The 23,989-nt window shown below is 49.2% G+C and overlaps 1 protein-coding gene across 3 annotated transcripts in view; it reads left to right on the top strand.

Annotated features, from left to right (window-relative positions):
• The window catches only part of LOC149301389 (seizure protein 6-like), a 75,306-nt gene that overhangs the window by 30,531 nt on the left and 20,786 nt on the right, over window positions 1–23,989 (top strand). The window lies entirely within an intron of this gene.

Genomic DNA, 23,989 nt, shown 5'->3' with positions numbered 1-23,989 from the left:
ATACAAACACACACAAACACACACACACAAAGGTGTCCCTTCTTTTAAGGGATGTGCCTTATTTGAAGTCTGGAAATCCTGTCCCTTATAGGGCCGGTAGGCTTCCCATATCATAAGGGACGTCCCTTATTTGAGGGCTGGAAAACCTGACCCTTATAGGGCTAGCTGGTTTCTTCTCTTATCATAAGAGACGTCTTTGCGGAGCAGAAAGCTTGTCCCTTATAGGACTGGCAAAGGTTCCTTATTGTAAGGACTGTCCCATATTTAAGGACCAGATGTCTTGGGAAATGTGGGAAGATAGCCAGCCCTGTAAGAGGCAAGCTTTCCAGACATTATAGGGCTGGCTGGCATCCCATACGATGTCACAAATCTAGCCCCTTATCATATTGCCAAGGGTCCCATATTATAAGGGGCACCCCTTATTTGAGGGATGGAAAAGCTGTCCCTTATAGGGCTGGCTGGTTTCCCTTATTATAAAGGACATTATTTAAGAAGCATGCTCCTTATAGGACCCTTATTTGGAAAGCTTCTCCTTTATAGGACGAGCAGGCATCCCTTATTATAAAGGATTTCTTTTCTCTGAGGTCTGAAAAACCAGCCCCTTATTGTAACGGTTGTCCCATCTTTAAGGACTGTGAAGCTTGTCCCTTTAGGGCTGGCAGGCTTCCCATATCATAAGAGCGGTCCCTTCTTTGAGGACTGGAAAGCAGGTCCCTTATAGGAACGGCTGGTGTCCCTTACTATAAGAGATGTCCCTTATTTGAGGTCTGGAAAACCTGTCCTTTATTATAGGGCTGGATGGTGTCCCTTACTATAAAGAAGCCCCTTATTTGAGGGTCGCAAATCTTATCCCTTATCGGACCCCTTATTAGAAGCATTGTCCCTATTTGAAGGCTGGAAAGCTTGTCCATTTATATGGAGACCGAACCAGATTCAGAGACGAAACCCTTGTATTTTGCAATATGTGTGTCCTCCTTCAAGCCAGAAACGGGGGCGTCGTGTAACCGATGAATAGGGACAACATGTTAATTTCTACGGAGAAACACATGGCGAGATTATCTGCAATCAATACTTCCATAAATTTTGACATTTCGGTCGGTAGTGCGCCAACTTGTTCCTCGTCGTGAATTTTGTTGGTCCCTTATTGCTGCGTTGGAAACCTGGTCACATTAATAGACACGCGCTGTAAGTCTCCTTGAGGTGTCCTCATCTTAATCCAGATTTACTTCTGTCCCTTGACCTTCTCTGCCCCCAATCTGAACCTGTTTAATCCCACGCCAATCTGGTCTCAGTGGGCATCGCGCTCTTACCCCTCTGCCCTCTCGCTCTTTCTGCCATGCTAGAAAATGCTTTTGGCTCATCTCTGGAAAAACAAGGGGTCCTCTACTATTGGGTTGAAGACCCCCAAGACCTAGAAGGTTCAAATGAGGGAGATCTTGGTTGCAAAGGGTATCTTCGAATGGTCCTGGATGTCTTATGGGCTTCCAAGTCGCATGTCCACCTATGGCGACCTCTATGGATTTTTCAGAGGGTTTTCCTAGGCCAGGAATGCTCAAAGATGGTTGTAGGAATCCTACAGCGCTTGGGATTCCTTGGCAGTCTTCCATCTAAGTCCCAACCAAGGCTGACCCTGCTTAGCTTCCAAGATTTGAAGGTGACCAGGTGTATTTTGTAGGGTTTCTTTAAGCCAGGAAGACTCAGAGGTGGTTTTCCCAGTTCCTTCCTCTGAAATAGAGTCTAGCAATTGACTGGCAGTCCTTCTGGTTGGAGGATTCTGGGTCTGGCAGTCAGCTCTGGAAGTTCTAGTTTGCAATATTTGGGGGAAAGGAACCAAAGTCAGATCAGGGTATATGCCTTCAAGTCAACGTATGGTGACCCCATACATTTCATGGGGTTTTCAGTGGTGGTTTGGCTAGTCCCTTCCCCTGAAATGCAGCCAAGAGCACCAGGCATTTGTTGGTGGTCTCCCATCCAAGGACTAACCAAGGCTGTCCTCCTTGGCTTCCAAAACCAGACACGATCTGTTGCCTTTGGGGTATTTCGGCATCCACCCTTCATGTCCTGATGCTTTATTTATGACGAGGCTGGATCCTGAGTTCTAGTCTCAGTTGGAGCTTAACCAATGCATCAATTTTTGCACAGTTAAAGAAAGAATTCCCCTGGATTCAAGAGCCCTTCTCTGGAGCCAGGACTATTTGTAGGGAAAGGTGGGGTATAAAGGAAGCAATGTGGGACGGAGAGAATGGGGTGTGATTGATCGATCGATTGATCGATTGTTATGGGAGGAAATGTTATGGGGTATAAACAAAGCGGTATGGGGGAATGGGCTGTGATTGATTGATTGACTGACTGATCGATTGATTATTATATGGGGAAATGTTCTGTGGTCTAAACAAAGCGATTGGTATGGCATGTTTGATAGATAAATCGATTCTTATGGGGGGAAATGTTATGTAGAACCAAATTCCTTTCAAAAAAGAAATAAGAATTTCCCAAGTTGGGTTGGCATCTTGAAAACGCAAGCGCATACGCACCTTGTTCGCCTTTGGGGCTTTCTAGAAATCCGTGTGTGGATTTTAGGACGGTTCTTGTTTTCTCTCCTCGGGGAATTATTCTCTCTTCCTCTCCTTCCCTCCTTCTCTCGCTTTCTCGCGCACACATGCACACGCACAGCATTACAAGCGTCGAAGTAATACCTTTCATCACAGTCTTTTGACAGGCCCCCGTGTTCTTGATTTATCGACTCATATACGCTTTGAAATAATGGTTTTCCCAAGAGACACGGAGGTGTCACAGGTTTGGCTGATGGGGGCGAGCGGCGTTTCTATATCGCGGTTCAGAGATCGGCTCTGGCTGGGTTGCAGCCGATATTGTATTTTGGAGGAAGGGGCGGCCCAAGATATAGGGCTGCCTGGGGCCAAGCATGCACCTTGTCCTTTGACAAGTCCACATTTAAGAAGATTCATTGAAAAGAATGGATTTCTATAAATCCATTCACTGCCCAATCATGGATTCAATAGATTGTCTAGTAGAGTCCAATGGACTAGATCCAAGAAAGAATGACACAAGGCAGAAAATCTTGTAAGCCTCTTCTCCCCAGATTCAGTATCCATGTGTGGAAAAATGTGTCCTCTCTAAGCATTTCTGGGTCCTCCGAGGTCACCTTTTAGCCCAAGCATGCCATAGAATTGAGCTGGAGGACCTAGAAATGCCTAGTGTTCTCTCTTGGCATTGCAAGGTCATCTAGAGTGATTCTGTGGTCAACCCCTGGCCCAAATCTACCATAGAGTCACATTGGAGGACATAGAAGTACCTAGAAAAATGTCCACATTTCTCTATCCCCCAGAGCAATTCTGTGGTCAACCTGGAGACCAAGCAAACCATAAATCATGTTGAAGGACTAGAAATGCCCAGAGAAGTGTCCTCTCTAGGCATTTCTAGATCCTTCAGTATGATTTATAGTATGCTTGGGATGGAGGTTGGCCGTGGAATCACTCTGGAGAGCCTGGAAATGCCTAGAGAAGTGTTCTTTTCTAGGGATCCCTGGGTCCTCCAGAGCAATTCTATGGACAACCTCTGAACCAAATGTACCATAGAATCACACTGGAGGACATAGAAATACCTAGAGAAATGTTCTCTCTGGGCATTTCTCTATCCCCCAGAGCAATTTTATGGTCAGCCTCGAGACCGAGCATACCATAAATGTCTACAAATGCCTTGAGAAGTGTTCTCTCTAGGCATTTCTAGGTCCTCCAGTGTGATTCTATGGTGTGCCTGGGCCAGAAGTCATTCGTCTCATTGAAAATAATAAGGTTCCCTATTATATCCACAAGGACCTTGGAGCGTAACCCTAGAGATGCATGGGTCATACAATAGATAGATAGATAGATAGATAGATAGATAGATAGATAATAGATATAAGGACTAAGAATCCAAGATATAGGCAAATGGATCACTAGCTTCTCCTAAATAAACCCATCAGCCTGAATCCTGTCCAAACTAAAGTGGACCCACTGAGTAAATTGTTGACTTCTGTAAGTAAAATAAATCCCATTGATTCAGTAGGTCTGCTCTTTAAGGCCCCAACGTCCCCCCGCAGCGACCCACAGAGAAAGCCTCCATTGCATAATTTCTTAAGGATTATAAAGCTGTGCGCCTGCGTGCATGCGTGCGCGCGTGTGTATTTAAGAAATAATGAAGAATAATTGGAGGGCTTTTCTTTCCAGGAGCAAGCTTGACTTTGAGGTTGAGAGAGCTTTGAGATCCCACGTATGTCTAAAAATACCCGCGATTGCTCCCTGGCGTATCGCATTAATTGCTCTCGAAAGTAATCCGAGTTTTTCAACTTGCAGGCAGAAAAGCTGATTAGAATATTACCTCTTTCCCTCCACCGTCCCCAGCCCACAGCAAACCCTGAGAACGCAAGGAAACCTCGGGGGGAAACTTACTCGCCAAACCTTATTCTCGGGCGATCCAAGGATGCTTTAAGTTGCCTTCGTTTGGGCTGGAAGGTAAAACTTGGACCCGAACCATCCCTTGGAGGAAACATTTTCTGCAGATTGAATCTGGAGTGTATAAAAGGGGACACAAAATGGGTGGCGGAGATATGAGCTCGTGTTTGTGACGTGAGAAATGATCGGAGCCGGCCCTACCATGAGGCAAAATGTGGCACCTGCCTTGTTGTATATGTTACACATGGCACACCCATCAAAACAATGGGATTTCCCTCTGCGTTGGGGTCAGTGTTCAACAATGGACTTGTTTCTAGTTGGGATTAAATGCACAAAGATCCAGGGGTCTCCTCTTGGAATGGGAGAGGGACCATCTTCTCTTTGGCCTCAGGCAACAGAGTGTCTGTGCATGGCCCTGGCATTTGGGTACAGAACAGGAGAAAACTCACCTTCTCCTGGGCCTCAGGGAGGAGAATATTTGGGGACGGCCCTGGCTCTTGCATGGGAGAGGAGCCATCTTGTTGTTGCCCTCCGGCAGCAGAATTTTTGGGGATGCCCCGGCCATTTGGATGGAGAATGGGAGAGACGCCATCTTGCCCTTGGCCTATGCGTTTGCCAGCATGGCAAACCTCAGAATAAATCTGGACTGTTTTAAGGCGGTGTGGGCTAGTGTTTGGAGATTCGGTTTAGTATCCTGTGAAGCCAGGGTTCGAATCAGCCATGGAAACCTCTGGATAAATCGGACCAAGGAAACTTTAGGAGAGGGTCGACATACTGGAGATGTCAGAGTGTACTGGTTGGACTAAGATTCTGAAAGGCCAGGGTTCAAATCTTCTCGATAGTAAGAGCTGTTTGATAGTGGAAGACGCTGCTCCCTCGGAGGAGTCTCCTTCTTTGGAGGCCTTTAAACAGAGGCTGGACGACCATCTCTCGCTGGGAGTGCTTTGGTTGTGAGTTCCACATGGCAGAAGGGGTTTGGAATGGATGCCCTTTGGGTGTCCCACCCAACCCTAGGCGTCTATGACATCCCTAGGGCCAAGGGGCATTGGTTCCCTCCAAAAAACAACACACGCACATGCGGCCGAAACCATCTTCTCAGCCAAGGCTGAGCTTCAAGTGTGCCAAATTAGGAAAGCTGGCTGGATTAACCGCACGCTTTTTCCTCATTGCCGGCGCTTAGGCCTTCATCCTCTTTTTGGCTATTAATTGAGGACGGACTTTTCCGTTGCGTGGGGAGCTTTGGAGGGGACAGAGGCATCAGACTTCCAGATTTGTTACAAATCCTTGGTTTGATCCCGTCCAATCATGGCGATATTAACTCTCGAGCGTCTCTCGCACCATATGCCCGGTTGACTCGGAGATGGGCGAGCTTCCCTCCTTGGGAAGACAAGGCAGCGCTCCTGGATGCTTCGGAGAAGACGCAGATTTGCTGAGAAAAGACATTGCCATCAGGAGCTGTCAAGAGACCCACGGCTTTCGTTTTAATGAACGGGACGGGCCCGATATTTGCCGATTCGGCGTTCGGCGACAGAGGGACTCAGATCCTGGCACCAATTCAAACGGGTTTGCAGTTCGTGGATTAATCCTTCTGGCCAATTTTGTGCAAAAGCAAGATGTGCCAAAAAGTCTGGAAATTTCTAGGCACGACGGGAACCTTCGCGTTGGATTTCTCCCCGATGGCACAGAGAGAAGAAGAGCCAAAGATCTGGACGAGCTCCAAGGAAATGTAATCCCTCTGCAAAAAGTCTCCGAAGGAGGGATGCTTAATATATTATTATCATTGTTATTTGTGAAATGTCAGCCTGGAATTGATTTATTATCACCATTATGATTATCACTTATTTACCCAGGAAAGGTCCGTCAACAAGAAGGGAGGGAGGTGATGGATTCATTTCCATCCTGAACCGGAGGGCCTCTCATGATCGGCAGGAGATTCGGAGCAGAAGGCAAAAAGGATGAGAAAAGGAGAACATTCTCCACCAAAATGGAGCCCATTTAGTCCATTTCGCTTTTGGGCATAGGATGCTTTATATTGTATCTGCTGATCCTCAAGGCCTAGAGGGCATCTACACGATGGAAACAACACACTTTGATATCACATTAAGAGTGGTCGCTCCATCCTAAGGAATTCTGGGGTCTGGTGTTTTACGAGGCATTTCGCCTTCTCTGCCAAAGAGAGAGGGTGCTTCACCAAACTACAAAGCCCAGGATTCCATGGCAGTTAGTGGTGTCAAACTGCATTATTTCCACTAGATGCCCAAACTCTGCACCCCAAATCAGCCAGGCTGAAAGTGACTTATCTTCTTGGCATAGGGATGGCTGCTTTACGCCCGCTTCTTGGCTAGTCTTTGGAGCCGGTGCCTCTTTGAGGTTCAGCTTGGCTGCCTCCTCGATCCCATGTTTGCCACACTCCACGACACTTGCTGCGGCTGCTGATATTGCAATATATCCACCTGCTCCAACTTTTGAGATTGATTTCCTCAAAGGCCAAGGAATCGGCTGGCTCCTCTCAACGTTTGCGGCGGAGCCAATCTTAACGCCCGGGTGAGAAAGAGAGAGAAAGGAAAGGTGTTAGCAGCACAAAGCCACTGACTCAGTACTTTCCCCCGCTTCCAAATCAGGTTTCTTCTTCCCCTCTTCCTCCTCCTCTTCCTTCTTTTCTTCCCCTCTTCATGCTATTATCTGACATTAGTCAATTGCTTTGCAAACCTATATGAGGAACATCAGGGAAAGAAGACCCATGATGCCCCACTGGGCATTCACCCCTCTCTGAGGTGTCACCCAGTGTGGTCCACACTCCATTAGTGATGCCCACTGGGCATTCATCTGCTTCTGAGGTGTCACCCAGTGCCATTGCACCCCTCCACACTGCCACGAAATACCCCACTGGGTGTTCACCCTGTCTGAGGTGTCACCCGGTGTCGTTGCACCCCACACACCGCCATGTGATGCTCCACTGGGCATTCACCCCTCTCTGCGGTGCCACCTGGTGCCATTGCACCCCACATGCCGCTATGTGCTGCTCCCCTGGGCATTCATCTGCCTCTGAAGTGTCGCCTGGTGCCATTGCAGCCCACATGCCGCTATATGATGCCCCACTGGGCATTCATCTGCCTGTAAAGTGTCACCTGGTGCCATTGCACCCCATGTGCCACCATGTGATGCCCCACTGGACATTCAGTACACTCTGAGGTGTCACGCAGTGCCATTGCATCCCCCACACTGCCATGAAATGGCCCACTGGGTGTTCATTTCCATCTGAGGTGTCTCCTGGTGCCATCTGCACCCCTCACATCCCCTAATGACTCCCTTGCCTCTTCTTTCCTCCATTTAGCCAAACATTGCTTTGTACAAGGATACGAGAGCCGTCTCAGAAAGAATGCGGTGGCGGTTTTTCTTTTTTGCAGAGGGTAACCGTGTGCATCCCTCTTTGTGCAAGTCCCCAGAGGGATCGCTAGGGCTTGCGCATGTGTCTTCCGCCACCCATCCCTGCTGTTTCGAGGGGGAAGCATTCTCCCAGCAGGTGCCCCTCAGGGCAGCCAGAGGACATCCTCGGAGGAGGAAACCAGGACCGTGGGCTCACCTTTGAGTCAACTCCTGTCTGCTGGGATAGAGCCAAAGAGGGAAAACAGAGACCCAGCACCTCCTGGGAGCTGGAACATGAGCCGATAAGTGTCAAAGCAAGGAGTATTTTCTCTTTTAAAACTATTATTTTATTTTATTTTTTTGGTCTCTGTTTTGTCTTTCTTTTTTAAAAAAGAAAGGCACGGATCAGCGATGCATGTCTTGAGCCCTGGAACAAGAAATAAAGATCCTCCTGTTTCGGCAAGAAAAAAACAGGAGATCAGAAGCACCGAAGGTTGTCCCTTGTGCCATTTCTCCTCTTTCAGAAAAAGCCATTGAAGACAGTGCGTTTGAGCGGTTAGAGCCCTAACTTGGGAGCTCAAGGTTTTAACCTCCCTTGAGAAGAAACGAAAGGGTACATCTACACTGTTGAAAGAATGCAATTTGACATGGTTTTAACTGCCACAGCTCCATTGCATAGAATCCATGGGATGTGTAGTTTTTGGTGGGCCACCAGTCCTCCTTTGACCAAGAAGTCTAAAAGGGCCTTGCAAAACTACAAATCCCAGGATTCCAGCTACAGGACTCAAAAGTGGCGTCCATCTACATTATTTCTGTGGTGCCAATGCGCCCAGAGTTTCAGGGTTATTCTGTGAGTCCCAACTGGGCCTAGTATTTATTGCTTTGATGGGTTGGCAGCCGGAAGTGGAGATGCCGAGACTTGAACGCAGAACCTGGCCCGAGATGCCAGCCAGGGCCTCTAAAGCCGAGCCTGCCTCCCAGGGTTGGACCCAGAGGTGGGAGCGATGGGTGCGGTTGTCCGCAAAGGGGAAATCTTGCCCACCGTTGGAGCCGAGATTCTCCCCGAGTGCCTGAAAATTGCAGCTTTCCAGAGATATCTGTATTTTTAGCTTTGCTTTGTAATTAATCTTGCTAAGGGGATTGGGGCAGGCGCTGCGTCTTTCTCCTTGAGAGCCTTAGAGTGGTGCTGCGTCTCTCTCTCTCTCTCTCTCTCTCTCTCTCTCTCTGTAATGCAAATGGAGAGAAGTTGGAAAGGAAGGAAAAATGTTAACCCACTCCCCAAAAAGAAACCAGAGAAATGGGAGAAGGAAAAAAGGTGATGCTTTTGCCTTTGCCTTTGCCTTTGCCTTTGCCTTTGCAAGCGGCTTCTGCCAAATGGAAGCCCACCTGCCCTCTTTAAGTATCTCCAGGATGCATCTACATTGTAGAAATATTGTGGTTTGATGCCACTTGAAGCAGTCAGCTCCACATCCTATGGAATTCTGGGAAGTGTAGCTTGTTGCGGCACCAGAGCGGAGCAAAGTGGTATCCAACTGGATTATTTCTGCGGTGCGGATGCAGCCAGAGCGGAATCTGGTTTGCCATCAAATTGTGTTCCCTTGACAGAAGCAAGTTTGCAAAGAGGAGCACAGCATGGGAAGGTTTCTTTCCGGCACTAAAGCTCCCAGAATCCCCAAGCCAGGTTCCCCAGGGTTCTGGGGATTGTAGTTCACCCAAGAAGGATTCTGTTAATGCTCTGGAGAGGAGCATGTAGAAACCCCACCATCTCCCCTCTGTATCCCCAGATATGGCTTAAGCTGACAGTCTTTTAAAGTGCTCCTGCGGCTCAGAGCGCAGTTCGGCTTTTTTCTTCCGTCTTCTAAGAGCAAAGCAGAACGCTGTGTTCTTCTCAGCGGCCGAGACATTTTTTCCTCCCAGATTATGATTATGGCAGAGCAGAAAATTGACTCCAATTTGCCGGAGGGAAACCCGGCCGGTTGCTTACTTAGCACAGCGGTTAATCTGGCCTTGCTCAGGACGCCGACCGAGCTGCGGCCATTCCCATCTGGATCCAAACCTGGGCCTTAGAAACAGGCTCGGGGGCTAAAACTCTGTCCAGATGTCCAGCCTGGCTCTCATTATGTGCCTTTGCTTTACTCTTGTTGTGCGCCTTCAAGTCATTTCTAAGTTATGGAGACTCTAAGATGAATCTGTCACAGGGTTTGTGGCTTTCCTCTGAGGCTGAGAGAGTGCGACTTGCTCACATTTGGTACTGTGTTACTCAGGGTCCTTGCATCGAATTGTGGTTCAGTTAGAACTCAGGGTCCCCCTCCATCTAAGCTGTCTGGCCCAAACAGCCCTTCCATTGAAAATGGAAGGCATGTATGTACATTTTTGCACCTGCAGCGTTTGCGCACAGCCTCGCCAGGCCTTCATTCCTCCTCCAGCCGGAGAAGAGAGGTTAGTCAAGGACATGCACGCACCTCCTTTCCATCCCAGCGGTGGCAGGCGGGCGATGCCAAGCTCGCTGTGGTTAATAGAGGTCAGGCAACGTGGAATTGTGTTGCGGAAAACAACACTCGCTTTTCCCCCTCGGCTCAGGTAGCTGGGTCTCTGCCTCCCTCTCCTCTTTTGTGCAGACGCCTTTCTGCATCCGCCTTGGATGCATTTCCGAAACGCACCCCTTGGACCTTTCCGCCGCCCCTTTGGGAATCACTGCCCTGAATTATGCCCGATCTTTTCCTTACTGAGCTTTGGCTTATTTTCTGGTTCACAGTAAGGGATGCTAGGTTTTTGTGATCCTGGTTTTGTCCATTTTGATTTGGGTGGCATTTTAAAAAATGCAAGTCGATCAGAGTTTGAGAGGCCCTCAGAAATGACCAAGAAATTGGAATACATTCATCTAACATTTGTATGTTGTTGTTTGTAAAATAGGAATATAAAATGCAATGTTTATGTCTGGATCTCTAGAGGCACTTTTGATCGCCTGAAGTCCTTGCCGTCGTGTAGTTTGTGCACGAAAATGGCATTGTGGATGTGTGCGTCTGTGTGGCAGAGAGATTGCTTTTCCTACAAACCAATCACCCTGAACTGTGGCGTTGCTAATCCGGCCTTGTGCGGATATTTCTACAAGCCGATCCCTTTTGCATCTTTATTAGCCAAGCTGGGCTTCTTCTTTTTTTTCCATGCACTGATTTCCTGGACAACGTTGGACCACAACGCCCATCATCCCAATCCCAGTGCATGCTTGTGGGGATGATGGGAGTTGTAGTCCAAGCATGTCGGAGGGGGGCGAGCACACCCACCACCATTTCGGGAGTGTTTGTCAGAAACGCACATGAGGGTTGCAAAAGCGACGGCGCGGAGAGGCCCATTACATAAAATGCCATATGTTGCCGGACGTATTAATAATCCCAGCATTGCGCAAAAGACTGGAAAGGAAATAAAGAAAATAAGTCACGGAGGGGAAGAGAAGCAGCACCTGTTTGTGTGTTTCATAGGAGGGATCTTGCCCTTTTTTGCAAAGGGGGTTTCCAGCAAGATGGGAGCTTATTGCAATGTGAGTTTAAACGCGGATTAGGGAGAAGGTCTTGCAAGAGCTGTTGGACAATGTAGTCCAAAGACCCTCTATGTTTTTCTCCCACTTCTTCCCTCTCTTTCCTTTTGCCTCATTGGGATGCCAAGAGACAGACAGATCGCTCTGGCCCCAGATTATAGTTTATAGAATCAGAGAACCCTAGAGTTGGACTGGGTGACCCTTGGGATCCCACCATTCCCAAACTCAAGTTTGGACTTCGGCACACAGAAGCCTCCGTCATCTTGGCCAGCAATCTGGGATTCTGGGAGCTGAAGTCCAAACACCTGGAAGGCCAGAGTTTGGGAACTATTGATCTGGGCACTGCATTACACTACTATGTGTTGGCAACAAACCTGGCATAGGGTAACACTGACTGGGCGACCCACGCTCCCCTACCAACCAATTTTGGAGGTGGCATAAAGCATTACCAAAGATGGAAGAGAAGGAGGCTGAGATGAATTGGGAAAGCAGAGAGGTAGGTCTTTTTGATGCCCGCTGTGCCAGTTTAATGGTTTTTAATGAGCAATTACCTTTAGTCATTCCCTTAATTTCTGAATATCAATAAAGTTAATTTAACTCGGCATGCGTTGTTCCCGGGGCAGAAGCGGCGGATTAAAAGGCGGAATGGCACTTCGGTGAGAAGGCCCAGAGATGGTGGGTAGCAGAAACAGAGGAGAGGGATGGTAACTGGGTCGGCGTGGGACGGCAGAGAAGGGAAAAGGCTTGCATTTGGTTCCTTCCTGGAGATCTGGAGGAAGAAAGAGCTTAAAGAAATGCAATGTCAAGCGGAGATCAGAGGAGGAGAAGCGGCAGCTGGAGACTCATCCTCCTTGCTTTGGAGTCAGGCCTGGTGAGGTTGCCACCTTTGCAAAAAGGGATCCATCACATGCCAGGAAGCTTTGGCCTGCTGGGCCTCCAGAAGATCAGAGATCTCTGAGGTTGACTTGGTGACCTCCTGCTCCGAGGGTCACCTTTGAATCCTGGTTGCCCTCCTCTGGTTAAAGGTTTTCTCATCTCTTTCAGAGAAGGTAGCTTGGAAGGCGGAAAAGACCTCCTTGGTTTAATTCAAAGATATAGCCATGTTAGTCTGGAATTTCAGTCCGCAGTGGGATCTTGTAGCACCTTTGCGACTAACTGAAAGAAAGAAGTTGGCAGCATCAGCTTTCGTGGACTTAAGTCTACATCCTCAGATGCGTTTATGGTTTAATGGTGTTTCTGGAGGAAAATTCAGAGACATGGCTGCCTTAGCCTGGAATGTCAGTTTGCAAAGGGATCTTGCATCTATCCCCTTGCAAAATATCTGGAGCATCAGTTTGCCAGGGGATCTTGCAGCACCTTTGAGACACACTGTGCGAAAGAAGTTGCAGCATGAGATTTTGAAGACTCGCTCCCCTTCCTCAACTGCGCTGGTAGAAAAGACAAGGATGGCATTTGCTGCAGAGAAGCCGAGTCGAACCTTGCTGTTGTTGTTGTTGTGTGCCTTCAAGTCATTCCTGACTGGTGGCAACCCTATCCTGGGGTTTCCTTGGCCAGATTCATTCAGAGGAGGTTGGCCATGGCCTTCCTCTGAGGTTGAGAGAGTGGGAGTTGCCCAAGGATTCCTGACTGGAGGACCAAGATACGGGAATGTTTGAGTTCCCCAAAACACTTGGAGGATCAAGATTTGGGAATGGCTGGGTGAGATCACAGCCTGGGATGGATTGGCCACCATGGCATTTAACTGCCATATTTGATGTCAAGGACCATGGTTGCCCTTGGAAGAAAAGGGTGGCACTCCTAATCCAATGCCAACCCAACAGGGAGTCCTGCCAGGGGTCTCCAGCCGCCGAACCCATGTATCGGAGAGCAGCTGCCCGTAAACATTGGCACCCGGGTGGGTGATTTTTTTCCTTGTGGCGGCTGCGGCTGCCGCGACGAAGATAATTTGGCCTCCAATCAATTCTTTAAACACGCCCGATTGAAAGATTGCCTTTTGAAAACGCGGCCCATAAACAGCGCGGTAATGGTTTCGGCTGAAGAAATAAGCCATCGGTGGAATAAACTGACAAAACAGGCGGGGAATAGAAGGGGGAGGAAAAAGGAGAGAGATTGTGTGTGTCTGTGTGTGTGTGCAGTTGTGTTTGTGCAAGTGAGATTTAGAGAAGAGGGAAAGGGAGAGGAAGGTTGCATATATGCTTGTGTGTGTGTGTGTGTGTAAGAGAGAAGGATTTTGTGTCTACCTGCGATTGTGTGTCTTTATGTCCAGGGTAGCCGTGTTAACCATATACCACACAATAACATCCAAAATCCACAAAATCTGGATACTGCAAAAAAACAAACCTCTCCCAGGAAGATATTTCACTTCCTTTCTTGGGGAGTGAGCCTAATTTGGCAGAGCCCCCAAGTCTGGGGCAGTCTACCTTTTGGAGTGCCAGGGCTGGGGGAGAAAAAGCCGACTGGGTTCCTTGGACCAGTGCATTTGCATACGTACTTTGGATCCGCTCATGAAAATTGCATAGACCACCCGGACAAACTCTGTTTGAAAGGCAAGACTATAAATAAATCCAACTCAAGCTCTGCTGGGAACCAGAGACCGGAGCGGCACAGACCTTTGATCCAAACGTATGCCACTTTGGGGTCGGGTTTCGGCACCAGAGGCCTGCGCAACGGTCTTTGCTCCGTACTGTTTCCATCGCTAACTCAGAGGCGCACAAAGCTGGTTTGCGCGGCACAGCTACCCGGAGGCAGCCCAAAAATGGTCTTCTGTTCTTGTGTTTTTTGTTTTGTTAGCGTGGTGCCGTTCTTGCATGTAAATCACGGCTCAGGGCCTTGCCAACTGATCTGCAACGGAGGAATCCGTTGGGGCACCGATGCCCATTTGCAACTTCTCACCAGCCCCGAGGAAAGATCTCTTCTCCTCGCCGGCCTCGGGATCCTTGGATTTTGCAGGAAAGCCATTACTGCGAAGCTTGCATGTTCCAGATCCCGCTGGGGTTGCCTCTGTCTATATATAATTCAGATCCGGTAACAAGACGTGGCAGAGGGTTAAAATATTAATCAGCTCAGAGAACGTTGACGCTGCGCCGCGAGAAGAGAAAAGGAAGAAAGCAGAAGGAGGCGTGTGGAAAATTCAGGGTCGGTTGTAATGCAAACTCTCTCCTCAGTTGTCTACCCACATCTGGACTGAGAAGGTGGCTTTGGGCGCTGTTTTGGATCCCAGCTCCATTGAAAAGAAGGTGCCGGCGTACTACGTCTCTCTCCAGATGCGTTTGGGGAGGACGCAAGAGTCAGCGCCTTCTCGGTGGCTGCTCCCAAACGACCGCAGAGAGCTAAACCGACCCCCTTCCAGCTCCCTTTCCACCAATATCTTTATGTTACAATATCTTTCTAAATGTATTTCGTGTGGTTGGAGTGAAAATTTGGTAAGATGTGAAGTTTGGAAAGAATTTTTTAAACAATAAAAAATATTTTTTTGAATTTTTTAGATTTAAATTTGAAATTTGGAATCTTAAAATTTAAAAACTTAATTTTTAATAAACCTGGGTCCCCTCCTCTCTCCTCCATTGAGCCTCGCCACACTCGCACCATCTTTTCCACTGAGCTTTGGCATTTTAAAGGGATGCAGGTGAACGCCAGCATGGTAGCGGTTTGAGCTTTGGTCCAGGACCCTGGATGCCAGGGTTCGAATCCTGTCTTGACCATGTAAACTCATTGGGGGACCTTGGGCGAGCCACACTCTCTCAGCCTCAGAGGATGGCAGTGGTGAATCCCTTCTGTAGAAACCTGCCTAGAAAACCCCATGATAGCTTCACCTTAGGGTCGCCAGAGTCAGAAACAACTTGAAGGCGCACAGCAGCAAGCACATGGTGTGGTCTGCACCCTCCTAGTTGAAAGCCCCTACTCTCAGACCAAAGCAATGCTTTGCCCCGAAGACATGGGTGCGAGGGTCTTCCCTCCACCACCAATGGAGTGGAGAAAAGCGAAAAACCAGTTATGCGCATGTGTCATGTATCTATTGATGAATTAAGCCGTAGCAAGAACATTTTCTGTGCCGTGCTTGAGACTTAGATTGCAAAAATCGGAAAGCCGGCTCGATCCACACCTCCGTGCGCTCGCTGTTGTTGTTGTTGTTGTCGTCATTGCCGTTGTTCTTTTAAAATAAATCCTTTAAATTGTGCCACCTTTGTTATATCCACCGCTGCGCCTTGTTCAATAGCATTAATTCTGAGATGGCTTTAGATGATTAACTCGGAGCACTTTGGATGCAAACCGTAATGAAATACGCATTGATCGCTTTTGCAATCCTGCCCCCAGATAAAGTTGTCGTAGTCGGAGAATAATGCTTTATATATTTCTCTTCTCCCTCACCGACGCGCTGAAAACAATCGTGGATGGGCGAGCGCCAGACGCGTTTTCGCTTGCTAGTATTTCGCGGAGACCAAATAAAGAAAGAAAGAGGCGCGGAATAAAACGTAGAGCCACAGAGACCAGGCGGTGACTTAGTGTGGATCTCTTCTATTTCCCCAGAGAAAAATCCTGTTAGGGATGACGCCGGGAATGAAGGCTTCTTTATAAATAAGAGATAGATACACAAATATTTTTACAAGCCGAACAATAGGGAAAATGGTGACTGGTGCTGAATAAAGGAATGAAGAACTGCATCGCTGCAAGGAAAAAATATATATCTATTTATAAAGAGAGAGAAACATGGATGGGAATTGTAAAGCTGCTGCTTTTTGAGAACATTGATGGAAAGAGAGTCAAAAATCTGGATGTGTCAGTGCTACAAATCCCTTTTTAGCTAGTGGAAGTTGCATTGAGTCCCAGTCTAGGAAAAGAATAGTCATACCAATTGTTATTGTTGTTGTCATTGTTGTCATTGTTGTTATTAATAGTCCCTCTGAACGAATCTTGTCATGATAGGTTTGCCTTAGGGAAAAGAAATTGCCAAGAAAACCCTGTGATAGGGTCACCGTACGTCGAAAAAGACGTGAAGGCACACCATCACAACACAACCACAATGGTGCCAGCCCACTTTAAGGTGTCACCTTGTGTGGTTTGCACCCCTCGCACATCCCTAGTGATGCCCATGCAACCTGAAGCCTTAAGCAGAATGCCAGCCATGTTCCTCCTTGTTGTGGCTTCTTGCGTTTGACCAAGGGATGTGTCATGGAAACTTGGCATCCCCTTCCTTCCTTGCTTCCTCCCCTCCTTTGTGCTGTTCCTTGAGTCGCTTACAAGGTCAAGCTGCGTTGCTTTTGCCCCCCCTTTTCTGTCCCTCCTTCCACCTTCTGTCTCTCCTTCCCTCCTTATCTCAAGCACACATGCCCGCAGGGGGATGGAGGCTGGCGGAGGACGGGCACAACACGTCCGCCGATGCCAGGAGCAAAGCAACAACTCTTTCCTCACCTCCTCGCAGGCATCAAAATCCTCCTTCCCGGAGGAACTGGCATGGAGGACTGACTGTGGGAGCAGGAGACTCCAAATCCTTCGTTAGCTCCACCACTAAATTTGCATCCGCACTGCTGATATAACCCAAACTGGCACCAATTTAACTGCCGTGGCTCAGTGCTATGGGATTTGCAGTCTTGTAAGTGATTTCACCTTCTCTGTCAGAGAGCCCTGGCGCCACAAGAAGTGACCTCACCCAGGATTCCACGGCATGGAAGCCGTGGCAGTTAAAGCGGCGCCAAACTGGATTATTGCTGCGGTGCGGATGCAGCCATAAGAAACCGAAAGAGCTTTGGATGGTGAGGAAGGAGAAATTCAAGGCACCTGTTTTCGTCCGCGCCCCCTGATTGTGGGCAGAGATGAAAGCAAGAAAGCTGTTTTGGGGGATCCAGAAGCGACTCTCTTATGGGTTTTAGTCCGAACTTTCTGGAACTCTGGGCAAAAGGCATCGTCAGTTTGGCTAGAACTGTGGCAGTGTCACTATCCACCAGGAGAGTTGCTCCTCTTTCGCATCCTCAGCCAGCTTTGCTTCTCTCCGCTCCTCTTTCATTTTGGCTCCTTTCTGTTGCATGAATGAGACCCTTTCAAACAAGACGGGGGCAATTTTAGGCTCCTGAGTAATTTTGCTTCAAAAGGAGCTTGATGTCGCCGGAGCAAAAATGTAATTACATTCCCCCTCCATCTTTCCCCCTGCACTTTCTAATTCTCTTTTTCTCACACATCCAACAGACATAGACACAGGTAGGAAGAAGAAAGACAGAGATCAGCAGTCTTAAGTGGAATGGATGGAGCCAGGGAGGAAAGTCGCTTCCAAGGGGGCAAACTAAGGACCCTCTGCCCCCCCTTCCACCCCAAAAAAGTCAGGAAAAGCCCCCCAAGAAACTCTAGCTGACATTTTGTCCTGATGCGGCAGGGATAATCCCAGTGACTCCTCTGCCAGCCCACTTTCTCAGCTGCTTTGAAAAGGTTCCAGTTTCTCTCTCTTCCCTCCCGCCTTCCCCTTTTTGTTCCCATTTTGTGCACATTTTGTTTTTCAGTTGTTGCAAAATGACTTAAAAGTGCAAGAGTCATTTGCACTCAGTTAGCGGAAGTAGAGAGGAAAGAGTGGGATCTTGCCTTTCCCAGTCCCTTAGGCAAAAGGGATATAGCAGTCTGACATAGCATCCACCTTGCGCAAAGATGATGGCCAAATGTCTCTTCCTTCCTTCCTTCCTTCCTTCCTTCCTTCCTTCCTTCCTTCCTTCCAAAGCCTCACAGTTCTGCCACTTTCCTTTCCTCCCTTCCGTCCTTCCATCCTCCTGTCTTCTTCCGTTTTACCATTGCCTGGCTGTTTTCTGCTTTTCCTTCCTTCTCTCCTGCCTTCTTCTGGCTTCCAAGGCCTCACAGTCCTTGGCTTTTCCTTCCTTCCTTCCTTCCTTCCTTCCTTCCTTCCTTCCTTCTGTTTTTCCTCCTTTGCTGCCTGGGAGTTAAGCCTCCTCCCTGGGGAGCTTTCAGGGCCAATTCGCCAAAGAAATCCAGAGACTCAGAGAAATTGGTGCACTTTGGCCCCTGGGGTGACTTTGTTCAATTAAGAGGCGATCCCTGGCTTAAAGGGCTGAACGGCGGAAGTCGCTGGGGATTTCTCTGGACGGTCGGATGGACGGAGGGCAGATCTCCTCGTTGATATCTGCCAGCTGTAGCAGAAGGCCATGAGAAAAGCACCAGCCTGATTTTGGAAGCTAAGCAGGGCCAGCCTGCTTAGTCTTTGGAGAGGAGACGGTTGACGCCTCCCAGGTACTGCTAGGCTCTATTTCAGAGGAAGGGATTGTCATAGCCACCTCTGAGGATTCCTGGCCTAAGAAACCCTACAAAATCCATGGGGTTGCCACAAGGATACACACACGCACACAAAGACAAGATCTGACTTTGGTCCCTTTTCTCCAAATGCTGCAAGCTGGAACTTCCGGAGCAGCAGAAAAGGTGCCTTTTTGGACTGTCACAGCCCTGGGGATTCTGGGATTGGCAGTCCAAAAAGAAGACCTTTCTCCAAGCCCAGAAGGACTGCCAATGAATCCTGGGTGCTGTTGGCAGTATTTCAGAGAAAGGAACTGGGTAAAATCACTTAGGGGTATCTCAAAGAATAACCCTACGAAATTGTAGAGGCCGGCTACTAGTCCGAGCTGGAGGTTCAAGTGGTCTGACTCTGGTTTGGCTGCTGCCTACCTCCCTGTTCTCACATCCACTGCATAATCCATGCGCTTAAAGCTGCTCCGCCAGGCCTGGCTTTGCAATTCCGGCACCTCATTTTCCTCTAATGGATCTCGCAACCGCCTCCTTCCTTTCCAGCAAATGAAGCCCCACGGCGTCCATTTTGTTAGGCCGCATGTGGCCTTCCCTGGCACCGAGGGGGGGGCCCACCCTGGACCCAGCCAGAAAGAAGGAGGCACAGTGGGGTGTTGCTTTTTTGGGGTAGGGGAAACAGCACCCCCAATTACTCAGTGCACCTCCCCAAAGGATGCTGTGCCGCCTTGTTGGAGGGAGGAGGATGGAGGCATGGGGACGCTGGGCTCTGCAGCTGCTTGTCATCCCCACTGTTCGTGGAAATTGCTGTGCAAATGCATTCGCTCTGGAGGGAGAGGCGTTGAATTGAAATTATGCGGCTGGGGAAGGGAGGATTGGGGAGGAAGGGGGAGAGATGGCAAGCTGAAATTGCAAAGGCAGCAGAGGCCAGAGACCCAAGCATCTCTTTGCAAGGTGCTAGTCCACAAGGAAGGAAGAGAATGGGGATCAGTCAAAGCAGGTTGAATCTCTGGAGCAGTGATTCCCAACATGGGCAGTAGGCCTCCCTTTCCATGGGGCAGTGGAAAGATCCAAGGGGAGGTTGAGGGGGAAAAGGGGTGGCGGGGGGACCTTCAGTAAAAGACTGATGCACAAGAAAGACAAGGGGAACCAGGGGCCTTAAGGGCCATGCAGAGCGTGAGAGCTCTAGGAAACATCTTTTCAGAGTGCCTTAAATGCATCGCACAGCCTTGCAGGTCACTTGTGGGGTGGTGTCTCCCACTCTCCACCTCCCCACATGAACACTCTCTCTCTCTCTCTCTCTCTCTCTCTCTCAGCCACCTTGGCGTTCGCTGGCAGCGGTGGCTGGGAAATTCTTGCAAGGCGCAGGTGCAGGGCATGGCTTCTGTGGCTATGGGCAGCACTGTTTGGGGACAGACTGACTGGCTGACTTCCTTGAGCGAGGAGCGGCCTTCACATTTGGAACCCTGCTTAATCTTTGTGAGCTTTGCCAGGATCTGGCAGCGAGGCCTGGAGGAGCGTACTCAGCCTTCTCCTTGGCTGTTATGGTGCCATGACAGTGATGCCCAGAAGGACAGACTGGCAGCAAGGTCCAGAGGACTGTACTGCTGTGGCGCCACGGTGCTGTGAAGGCAAGGTCCAGAGGGACTGACAGCGAGGTCCGGAGAGACTGATGGACAGTGAAGTCCAGAGGGCCATGATGATGTGGTGCCACGACAGTGAGGTCTGGAGGTTGCATTGCTGCAGTGCGCAACAGACCATAGCACTGCAAAACCAAAGTCCAAAAGGACTGACTGACAGTGAGGTCCAGAGGTTGTGTGTATATTTGCTGTGTGCCTTCAAGTTGTTTCCGAACCCATCATGGGGTTTTCTTTGCCTTCCTTTGAAGCTGAGAGAGTGTGACTTGCGCAAGGTCACCCAGTGGCTTCCATGACTGAGCTGGGAATCAAAATCCAATCTCCAGAGAGCAAGTCCTATGCTTACACCATGCTGGCTCTCATAGATATATATATGGTTGAGGATTGGGGTGTCGGAGCTTTGTCGCCGGGGCCCAACATGTTCATGGCAGGCTCCAAACAGCACCAGTTTAATCCGCCGCCGTTCCCTTGCGCCTCCTTGCCTTCATTCCTACGCATTATCTCCTAAATAAGCTGTGCACACAGAGCCCCATTTAGAGCTGTTAGGCGTAATGCTAGGCTGCCTTCATTAGCCTGTAATGAGCCGCCGGAAAGGCCTCCCTGGTGGGTTGGCGATGGGGCTTGGTGTGCAGCGGTGCCCACCATTGGCATGGGTGGGCCAGCAGGGACAAAGAGGCCCTCCAACCATAGTGGATGATCCTCTCTTTCTGGACAAAGGTGAGATGCTCCTTTTTGTCCAGGAGCAACAAATCCATTCCCTGCTCCGAGGGGTCTGCAGAGCAAAATGGCATCTCACTCCATTCCCTTGTTTTTTGAGGTTTTTAAAGCACAGTGGGGTCTGCAACATCTGAACGTCTCCTTTCTCCGAAAGGATTCAGGGGAGGAAAGTTTCTGCTGCCATGTCTGCAAACCTGGCCCTACCAGGAGGAAAACTGAAGCACTTGCTTCGGGCTACAGCAGGCAAAAAAGGGGCGGCAAGATGGCAGCTCTTTGTGTGGCCCAAGGTCTCAGTCATTGTTGCAATCAATAGGCAAACTTGTCAGCTTTTGAACCCAGAACTAGGAGAGGGTGCCATCTTGGGATGCTTTGCCTCAGGCAGCAAAATCGCCCATGTCTCTGATGGCAAAGGATGCCACAGATGAATTTCTCAAGACAGAACTCTGGGGCTGGTCCCTTGGAGCAAGAGAGAGCCTGGCACCATTTTTGGATGCAGGGGTGCCGTGATGCCACCTGGGCACCAGGCCTGGCATCATTGGGGGGGGCATTGGTGCCCCCCAAATCGACTGTTCGGGAAGGAGCCGTCTCTCCGTGCCGCTGCATAAAGAGGTTAATGCGCCCCCAGCATGGAGGGAATTATGTTTTAATAGAATCCATTTATTACGCCATAAAAGTTAATGAGTTTATACGGAAGGGTGCCAGGATTCCCTTTGAAGGTTTTAATAGGGGGGATTAGCACTCGCGTCCCAGCCGGCACAGCTCATGCGCTGGGGGTTGCGCCTGGGTGCCTTCGGTGTATTCCTTCTCCCCCAAACACAGCACAGGCCTCCTCACAAAGCTGTCCTCAGAACTGTAGTCCCCATCATCCTGGGAGAGGAATGCTGGGAGGAGATGTCCCTCAGAGGTCAAAGGCCTCCAAGAAATGGATCCTAAAGGAACCCTACAAAGTTGTGTTGCCTTTGTCTTTAGGATCCAAGTAGACTGCAGCTGGATTGGGTGCTTGATCTATTGACATGCAACCCTCCAGATGTGGACTGCAACTCCCAGCATTCCTCACCGATGCCATAGGAGCTGCACTCCAATCCCATCTCCATGCTTCCTAATGGGCTCTTTTTGCCCAAACTCTGCAACCTGGACCAAATCTGAGGGACCCCAAAATCCAGGTTTGACCCTTTCTTTTCCCTTCTCCCCGCCTTAAATTTACGCCATCCCTGCCGCTCCTTTCCTGGCCCACCCTCTTTGCGCTATAACTCCTTCCCCGCGGCTCCCTCAATGGCACCCAATAATGAGATGAAACGACAGAATGGGCAGTTTGGCGTGCCGGCTAAATGGGTAAATAAATTGAAATGCTAATAACGGCCCCATCCGGAGAAGCGCGGCGCCGTGGCCCAGAGGAGCGTGGCAACCGCGGCGGATGCCAGGCTGTGCCAGGAAGGGGAGCCTTGCAAGGAAATGCAATGGGAGAAGAACAAGCAACAAAATGATTTTTGGAGGTCAGGATAGTGTTGCAACACTTCTGCAGAAATATGGCCCCGGAGGCCACATACAGACCTCAAGATTGCATTTGTGGCCCATCTTTCTTCTCGAAATGTCTCCAGATTTAACCGAACTATTGATTTTTAACTGAACTATCTTCCCTGGCAGAGATCCCAGCAAAACTACAGCTCCCAGGACTGCGTAGCACAGAGCCATGGGAGTTATAGTCCCAATGCAAGGAAGGCAGATCTCTGTCTCTCAAAACAGTACATTTCCTAATATTGGTTTCTATTAAGGAAGTAAATGGGCAGGAATCCCAGGGCTGGGGGATAAAAGGTTGCATGTGTGTGTTTGTGTGTGCGAGCTTTTGTTGCCAAAAATCAATTCCGACCAGAGGGATAAGAAAGAAACAAATTAAGGAAATAAGCACGGGGAAATCAATAGTGCAAGGTGGGCAGCGGAGGAGGGCAGCCTCCCTGGCAGATGCCAACTTGCTCAGCCAGGGAGGAAGTATATAAAGATATATGCGTTTCATGTTGGCGGAGATGTTTTGCTCCGGTTTAGCTTGGATAATCCATTCCCACCCGTTTTAGGATTCGGTTCGAATCGCAAGCTGTTCGGGGGCGGACATGGCGGCAAATAAAAACCTGGCCCCTCCAAATAAAATGTTCCTAGATTTCCCAAAGCGCAGATCAGCTTTGCTTCAAGACTAACTGCTTCTCCAAAAGAGACACGGAAAACCTCTCCATCTTAACCCTCTTCCATTTCTCTCAATGCCTCTTGACTCCTCATCCCATCCGTGGTTCGTATCAAAATTATGGGGTTTCTCTCCTTTTAGTTTGGTAAGAAAATTCATAGCTATTACATTTTGCATCATACGTCGGCCTTGTTTTATATATGACTGTGTGCTGTTTCTGTATGGCCCAAGACCCCATCAGTATCAATTTTTCTTTTCCACCTCCTCTTCTTTCTCTTTCTCTTCTTCTTCCTCCAATTCTTTTCTTTGTCTTCTTCTTCCTCCTCTTCCTCTTCCATCTCCTCTTTCCCTCCTTCTTCCTCCTCCTTCCCTTCCTCTGCTTCTGTTTGTCTATTTCTCTTCCTCCTCCTCCTCTTCCTTCTCTTTCTCTTCTTCCTCCTCCTCTTCCTCCTTCTGTGAGCTGCCTTGGGTCCCATTCGGGGAGAAAGGCAGCATATAAATAAATAGCTTGGGAGCAGCTTGGGAGCAGCCACCAGAAAGGCCCTGTCTCACCAGGCAGGTTTTAAGTTCCATTTGAGGGACTGCAACTCCCAGCATCCCCTGACCATGCTGGTTGCTGTGCTCTAAACCCCTCCTTTCCCAAGCTCTGCTTTCTGCTCCTCTTGAACTAGAACACGATCGCCGTGCGTCCAGTCTCCGATAGCGCCGTTTGCACCCAGTTCCGCTGTACCTCTCGTTTTTTGCTGTCCCGAAACATGTGCCCTGCGCACATGGGAGCGCTGCAAGAGCATGCTGGTGGAGACTTTGGCCCTTGCGTGCTCGCTTTGCGCGGAACCAGCGGCGCTGTCGTGCGGCTAATGGAAAGAGACGCCCTCCCCTT

This window comes from Sceloporus occidentalis, unplaced genomic scaffold, assembly GCF_023333645.1.
Source record: "Sceloporus occidentalis isolate IW3139 unplaced genomic scaffold, rSceOcc1.0.p SCAF_21, whole genome shotgun sequence".
Classification (NCBI taxonomy): Eukaryota; Metazoa; Chordata; class Lepidosauria; order Squamata; family Phrynosomatidae; genus Sceloporus; species Sceloporus occidentalis.
The sequence above is the reverse complement of the archived record's forward strand: the minus strand, read 5'-3'. Positions and strand labels throughout refer to the sequence as shown.